The sequence below is a fragment of the Gossypium hirsutum genome, chromosome D13 (assembly GCF_007990345.1).
Source record: "Gossypium hirsutum isolate 1008001.06 chromosome D13, Gossypium_hirsutum_v2.1, whole genome shotgun sequence".
In the NCBI taxonomy this organism is placed as follows: Eukaryota; Viridiplantae; Streptophyta; class Magnoliopsida; order Malvales; family Malvaceae; genus Gossypium; species Gossypium hirsutum.
Genome location: NC_053449.1, coordinates 1,177,926 through 1,185,605, shown reverse-complemented (window position 1 = coordinate 1,185,605; position 7,680 = coordinate 1,177,926). Strand labels below are relative to the sequence as shown.

The 7,680-nt window shown below is 31.6% G+C and overlaps 1 long non-coding RNA gene and 1 pseudogene across 2 annotated transcripts; both read left to right on the top strand.

The window, feature by feature from the left end:
* The first annotated feature begins 522 nt into the window (after positions 1–522).
* On the top strand, positions 523–2,138 carry LOC107918704 (uncharacterized). Of its 2 annotated transcripts, none has more exons than XR_001690210.2 (2): positions 523–855; positions 1,650–2,138. It is a non-coding gene; the product is annotated as an uncharacterized lncRNA (long non-coding RNA). The 2 variants fall into 2 exon arrangements; XR_001690209.2 differs by having other exon boundaries at positions 642–855; positions 1,622–2,138.
* A 2,561-nt stretch (positions 2,139–4,699) lies between these two features.
* On the top strand, positions 4,700–6,426 carry LOC107918682 (ent-kaurenoic acid oxidase 1-like; annotated as a pseudogene).
* The last annotated feature ends 1,254 nt before the right edge of the window (positions 6,427–7,680 follow it).

Genomic DNA, 7,680 nt, shown 5'->3' with positions numbered 1-7,680 from the left:
AACGTAATAAGAAGATAAGAACTTATCCAAAATAATATATATTTATATTCGTTATTCATCTGTACAAAATTTGGGAAGACTTAGATAAAAATATTAGGATCGAAAAATGAATTTAAGTAAAAAAAAAAGCTCATTTAAGATATTGTCAGGTTCGGGCTTGAACATTCAAGGCTCAAGCTTAGCCTGACAAGACTTATTTTTAATTTTATAATACTTTATATTATGTTATTTTTATATATTATATAAGTTAGAATATATTAAAAAATAAATCTATACTATTATTCTAATGTAAACACGTCAAAGATGACTATATAAAAAATTTCAATAAATAAAAAATGTATAAAATTATTAAATATTAAAATAATATAATATAAATATCTTTTAAAAACAATTTAAAAATAATATAGGCAAGTCTAAAATGAGCTTAAGTTAGACTTTTCTATATATTGGTGGGTTTAGACAAAATTTTAAGCCATATTTTAAAAAGTATATTAATATCGTGCTTAGGCTCAACCCAAATCTGACTCATAAACATCTCTAATTTACAACAATGTAAAATTTAAACATTAAATTTATCAAAATATTTGTATTTGCCATGCATGTAAATTTTATTTATATAAAACTTAACGTGCATGATATACATGAATGCAACAAAAAAAATTACGGTTGAATTGTTAAAATATTAATTGTATAAAAAATTAGAAATATATATAAACACAAGTGGATCCATCCGATATAGAAACACACAATAATGGTAAAATAATTACAGAAAGCCAGAGGGAGCATTGAGAGAAAAAAGAAAAAACTCTTCATCTTCGCTTCTTCCAAGTCCACCGCCGTCCGGTCTATCAATTGGTACTTTCTTTCTTCTTTGTTCTGTTCTGTTGTTAATTACTTACCCACTTTTTTGTTTTACTTCTTTGCTCCTCTTATTTCCTTTTCTTCCATTTTTGTTTTGTTTGAGATTTCTTTTCTGTTCTAAGGATTATAGTATTCGAATGCTTTTAGACAGAAATTGGGTTTTTAGGCTTCTATGGAGTTCAATTACCAGATCTATCTATGGGGTTTTGAGGGTTCTTTTTTTTTCTTTTCTGTCATAGGCTAGCTGATGCATGCAAACAAAGCAAACAAAAAAACAAAACAAAAAGGATTATTTTAAATATTACCCTGAAATATCTGATTTTTTAAGTTAAAATATCTCGACAAACTTTGAGTTTTCAAAAGAAAATTAAAAATTTCAATCAAACCATTAACACTGTTGAATTTTATTAAATTGACTTTTTTTTTGTCAATGCAAGGGAATTAATGAAGGATTAAATCTCAAAACGTTTTTAATGTACAGGGGTTGATTGACATATTTATTTTAGTTCTAATTGTAATTGTTGGTATAATTGTAAGTTATACTTAAAAAAAAAGGGTAAATTGCACTAGTAGTCACCTAGTTAGTAGTTTTTTTATCACTCAACTAAAAAAAATTACAAAATAGTCAATTAACTATTAGTAAATTTCTTTTTTGTCACCCAGCTATTCAATTTTGTTCATTCCTTGTGCACTTATTAATACAAGTCCTTCCAATTTTGGTCCTATCTAATTTATCTTTCTTCTATTTTTGCCATTGAAGTTGAGTCTATCTTTTTTGCTTCAACCAGAGGCTACCAGATCTTCATTTTATGGATAATAAGAAACCCGGCAATGACGGAACTGCCGACGAAGTGACACGGGAGTCACTCATTGCTATCTCTTACTCGTTACCGGACAAAGTTGCTGCTGCCTCCAAACTCTCATCCGATAATTCAAACCGTGAAAAGCTGTTCGAAAGAAAAGGTTCCGATGGGGACGAAAAATACAGGTCCGAATTGATCTCGATATCATATTCCAAGTCACCCGAAGGTAAGGGCTTGCCGTCTACGTTGAATTGACCTAAGCATTAGAAGTGCTGTTGTTCACTGTGTTTGTTGTAAGTTGTACATTTTGGATTTGATCAAACTGCCAATTTCTCAGTTGAAGTTGATTAGTTTGCTATATAGGACCTTACATGATGTTTTCAATCAATGCATGCTTCGCAAATTTCTTTCATGCACAATGGATTCTGTGTAGTATCGCCAATCAAATTCTATGATAGGGAGAATTTTTTTTTATTCGGTTTATGAAGACTAATTAGTGGGAGTCTCATGCACTGTTTTTAGAATTGGATTGGATCAGTTGGTCAGACTGGTTTAGTAGCTAATCAATCAGGACATCTGTCTGAAAAAAGGGATTGAACTGGTTGACTCGCGAATCAGTTAAACTGGTTAAACTAAATTTATTTATTTTAATTTTTTAATAATTTATTCAATTGAACCGGTCAAACTTGTTGAACTGGGAAACGTTGGTTTGAACGGTTTGACCATCATTTCTGTTTTGAAAACCTTAATGTTATGTGCCTTACCATTGCATCTAACACTAGTTAATTGATAGGAACACAAGTTGTGAAGAAGATTTCTTGTATGCAATATGCAAGTGTTTGTTTTTGTTGTTGTTCACTTAGGGTAGGGTAAGGACTTGTCCAAATTCGAATTCGATATTTAGTTCCATCAAGAACTTAAGTTATGCAAGTCATTTATCATTGCATCAATGATTGGATTTAACATATGAAAATTTTAATTAGAACTAAAGTGATAGAATGTGTAAAATTGAGAGTTAAATTTGTTGAATTTTTAGAATTAGAACCAAATTGATAGAATCTGTAAACATTGAAGAGCTAAATTTATTATTATGTCAATAAAAATGTCATGTTAGTATTTTCTTAATGATTTAACGAAGGTCTAAGTGACTAAGATGTCAAATGTCAATACCGTTAGTGATTAAATTGAAATTTTTTATAATTATGTGACCAAAACATAAATAAATTAATAATTGAATGACTACTAATACAGTTTATCTAATATTTATTCTCAAACCCAAACCCAAATATATCTTCCAAGCCCAACCCAAATTAGTTGAACCCAAAACAAAACAAACTCATTATATATCAAATTTCAAGTCCCCATAGTCCACCCTTATACTTCTTGCAGATCTTATCTTCTTCCAGGCCCTCCATATCAACCCAAATCCAAAAAAGGTACTAACAATTATAACGACTTTGATCCTATTTTTCCTCAAACATGAATTCTTAAACATAAAGGTATAATCCTTGTTTCCCAAATCATCGAACCTAATTACAATGTAATTAAATCATCAAACTGTTGATTGAGTTTTAACTCGATTAGCACAGACATTATTGTCAATACAAAAAGACATGGGTTCGAGCCCATTGAAGCTATTATCCTCTTATTTATGGGTTGGGAAGAGGATATAGGTAGTTTTATGTATTATGTTAAAAAGAACAAATATGATCAGATAATTAAGAATAAAACTAGACGTAGAAGCATACTTGAATCTGGTGACATGTTGAAATATCCAAGCCTTATGGTTTTGATCTTCCAAATTAGCAGATACGTGTTTTTAGAAAATTCTCTTTTTTTTGAAGATGATATGTCAAAAAAGTTACGTATATATAAATTGGAGGACAAGAATCCTAATATTTAACTTCTGCATATTAATTTTAATTTCTAATTACTTAATCATTGATCAGAAATTTGTTGCTTATGTTTCTACACATATTTTGTTCATACTTTATTTAATAACAGAAACCCAAAAACTCTTATCATATTAAATCACTTTTTAATTTGCACTAACATTTCATAAAAATAATAAAATTCAAATTAGTAGTTATTATATATATATGCATTAACCTTGAAACCGTACATGTTAAGAGATGAGACAAAAGAAAAGATATTGTATATGGTTTGCAGGTTTGGTGTTGATTGTAAAGACAAAAACCTCAAATAATCAACCAAAGTGCCAACATAGACGGCAAGCTCACCCTGTTTGTTTTAGAAAACTCTTCTCCATTATATTTGTTTAATCAATTAAATTAACGATTAATATCAATTTTGTTAATTGAGTGTTAGCTCGATTGATATGTGCATTGATGCTAATGTAGAAGGATGTGGGTTCAAGTGCGCTAAAGCGCACTATTCCCCTATTTATCTTAGATCCAAGTTCATCTGACAGTCAATGTTGACAATCAAAAAAGAAAGTTGTTTTGATTTTGGTTCTGGTTCGTAAATTTGTGACGTTCAAAGTTGTTTCATGAAAAAATTGAACTATAGAAGAGAAGAAGAAAGAGAGCTTCTAATTGATGCAGACAACGCGAACAAATGACGCCATACAACAACATTTGTAATAGCCTAGTGACTTAAATGGAAATTTTTGAACAATTTGACCATTTCGTAACCTTTTGAAGTTGAGTGTTTAAAACATAAATTTATTAATAGTTTAGTGACATTGGGTGTAGTTTATCCTTAAATAAATACAAATATATATTTTTTGTTTCCCAAGGTATCCACTAGAGCAAGCCGAGTGACTAATCATCGGCATTATATAGGCTTATTAAAAAGTAGACACTGGCCATGAGTTTTAAAGTTGATCCATACCCAATGAGAGGATCGTACCTTCGACCATTGATGAAGGTAGGAGAAACCCTTACTGTCTTATTTAACTCGCATGACTAAGTATAAATATTTAATTATATTAATTTTTATGTTTTTTTAATTAAGGAAAGACGCAAATAACATCTAAAGATCAAACTTCTAATTGCAACATGATGTCAACTAAAAGTTCATTTCAACTAAAGTGGTTATATATATATATATAAATCTTGCAGTAAAAGTAAAATTTTATTTATTTACCAACTGCTTTCTTTTCTCCACGTCACTGTCCTTACGTTCCCCAAGTGCTTCATCTTACTATTGCTTTTAAAGCGATTTGAGAGTTTTTTTTAAGTAGCGAGACCCATTTCATTTCATTGAGAGAAGTGAGTGTGCAGCAGTAAAGTACTCAGACCAGCAATGGACATGATGGGTCCGATGTGGATGATGATCGCAGTCTTAGCGATATTAGGTGGTTTAAAATGGGTCCTTAGGAGAGTAAATTGGTCGGTTTACGAAACCCAGTTGGGCGATAAACGGCACGCTTTGCCGCCCCGGGGATTTGGGGTGGCCTTTCGTCGGCAACATGTGGTCTTTTCTCCGGGCTTTCAGGTCCAACGATCCCGATTCTTTCATTGGTTCCTTCGTTTCTAGGTAAGGGTGTAAATAAGATACATGTATTCGTAAGCTATACGAGTTTAACTCGTAAAAAAATCAAACATGATTTAGTAATCATCAAATCAAGCTCAAGCTTAGTAATAACCTAAACAGCTCACGAATCTTAATTGAACTCGAGTATGAAAATTGATAAATAAACTTAATTGAACTTGAGTAATTTGATCATATTTGACTCGACCTTAAAAATAAATGTTCGATCAAGTTTAAATATAATATTGAGCTTCAAATATTAAATTAAGCTTCAGCTTATCAGTATTCGAGTTCAACTAGACTCAATCGCACCTCTATTTCCATATCGATCTTTTATTTGCTTCTTAATTCGATTGAATGATAGAGGCTGGCCTTCTTAAGTCACTTTTGTCGTCACGTAAGTTTTATAGTAATAAGTTAGGGCTTATTTAAAGAAAGTGTAATACTTTAAGGAGTTTTTTGTACATATATATTTTTTTAATTTTTTGATAGAAATAAAATAAAACAATTAATGCAGATTCGGACACACTGGAATCTACAAGGCCTTCATGTTTGGGAACCCAAGTGTAATCGTTACCATGCCCGAAACATGCAAAAGGGTATTAAACGACGACGATGCCTTCAAGCCGGGATGGCCTACTTCCACCTTGGAACTCATCGGCAAGAAATCGTTCATCGGCATTTCTTACTACGAACACAAGCGTCTCCGCCACTTGACAGCGGCTTCCATTAATGGACACGAAGCGTTGTCCGTTTACATCCCGTACATCGAAGAAAATGTGGTATGTAGCTTGGAAAAATGGTCCGAAATGGGAGAAATGGAGTTCTTGACTCATCTCCGAATGCTCACTTTTAGGATCATAATGTTCATTTTTCTTAGCTCGGAAAGTGAAGAGGTAATGGCAGCATTAGAGAAGGAATATACCGATCTCAACCATGGAGTTAGATCCATGGCTATCAATGTCCCTGGATTTGCTTACTATAAAGCCCTCAAGGTGATGCATGATTTCTTTTAAGTACTTTCTTATATTTCAATTGCATGGATGTGAAGATTATTAATTCCGAGTTTGGATAGGCTGTGCATTTAGCTTCGGTTAGTGTAAAAAAAGTGATAATAGTCAGATTAGATACTGTAGCGTAAGACAAAAAGTAAGTTAAACACACTGCACTGCAGCTAGTTGACTGAATAGGGTTTTTAGCATAGCATGAATGGCAAATCCTGAATAGATTTCACATTGATCTGCTCCAAATGTATAGGTATAGCATTTTTTGTTTTTGTAATTATAATATTTGCTTGCTCCATTCCACTCTGTTTGATACTTTAAAATTATTATTTTACCCTCATATATTTAGTTTTTTAAAAATAAAGAATGTAGTTATACATTATAAATAAACACTAAAATGTTTTAAAAAGATGTCCATATATCATTTGTTTATTTTATAGGTCATATGCACATTGAAATTATTAAAATAATTAATAAATAACAAATTGTGTGGGGGCGAAGTGTTTATGGGTGTATTCAACATCCATGAAAGTAATAGTGATATTCACGTTTTAACATCTACAATGGAACGAGATGAAAATCAACGTTAAGCATGTTAATAGTGGACTGGTAGTAGATTTGTCAATATTCACTGATACAGTCCTCTAAAAATTTTTATTTTTACGAGAAAGGTTTGCAGCTAAGAGCATAATGAATAATGTAGAGGAATTGAACCACCTTGAATGTTATTATTTTAATTTATCTCGTGTTGATTATATTTCTTCTCACAAATTCTCAACAATTAATTATCATAAGCTACATGTATATATAGTAATGGGATTAATTTTGTTTGTTTGGGCCAATTCAGGCTCGGAAAAGGCTAGTGGCAGTATTCCAATCGGTGGTGAATGAGAGAAGAAATGAGGGGAAAACAAAGAAGTGGTTAAAGAAGGAAGACATGTTGGATGCATTGATGGAAGTGAAAGACGAGAAAGGTGAAACATTGGAGGATGAAGAAATCATTGACATTATGTTAATGTATCTGAATGCAGGCCATGAATCTTCCGCCCATACCACAATGTGGGCCACTATTTTCCTCCAACAACACCCTCATTTCCTGCAAAAAGCAAAGGTATAGATTCTTTTACATGTTGTAAGTCGTAACCATTTTTTAAAAATAATGGTTAATATAATTTTTAGTCCTTGAACTTGATAATTAGGTCCATTTTGACACTCATGTTCTTTTTTAGTCCACTTTGATCTTGAGCTTGGTAATCAAGCCTATTTTGATCCCAAAGCTTGGTGAATGTAAAGTTTGATGATGTGATATTTTGAGATTGTGCCACACCATCACTTGAAAATTTTTAGGTGATGATGTGCCACAATCTCGGTTACATCATCGAATTTTGATGGAATTCAAATTTAAGGATTAAAATGAATAAAAAATGCTAGTACCAAAGTGGACTTAATTGCCAAATTTAAGAACAAAAGGTTATATTAACCTTTAAAGTAATTAAGTCTTTGGACATTTATAGAGC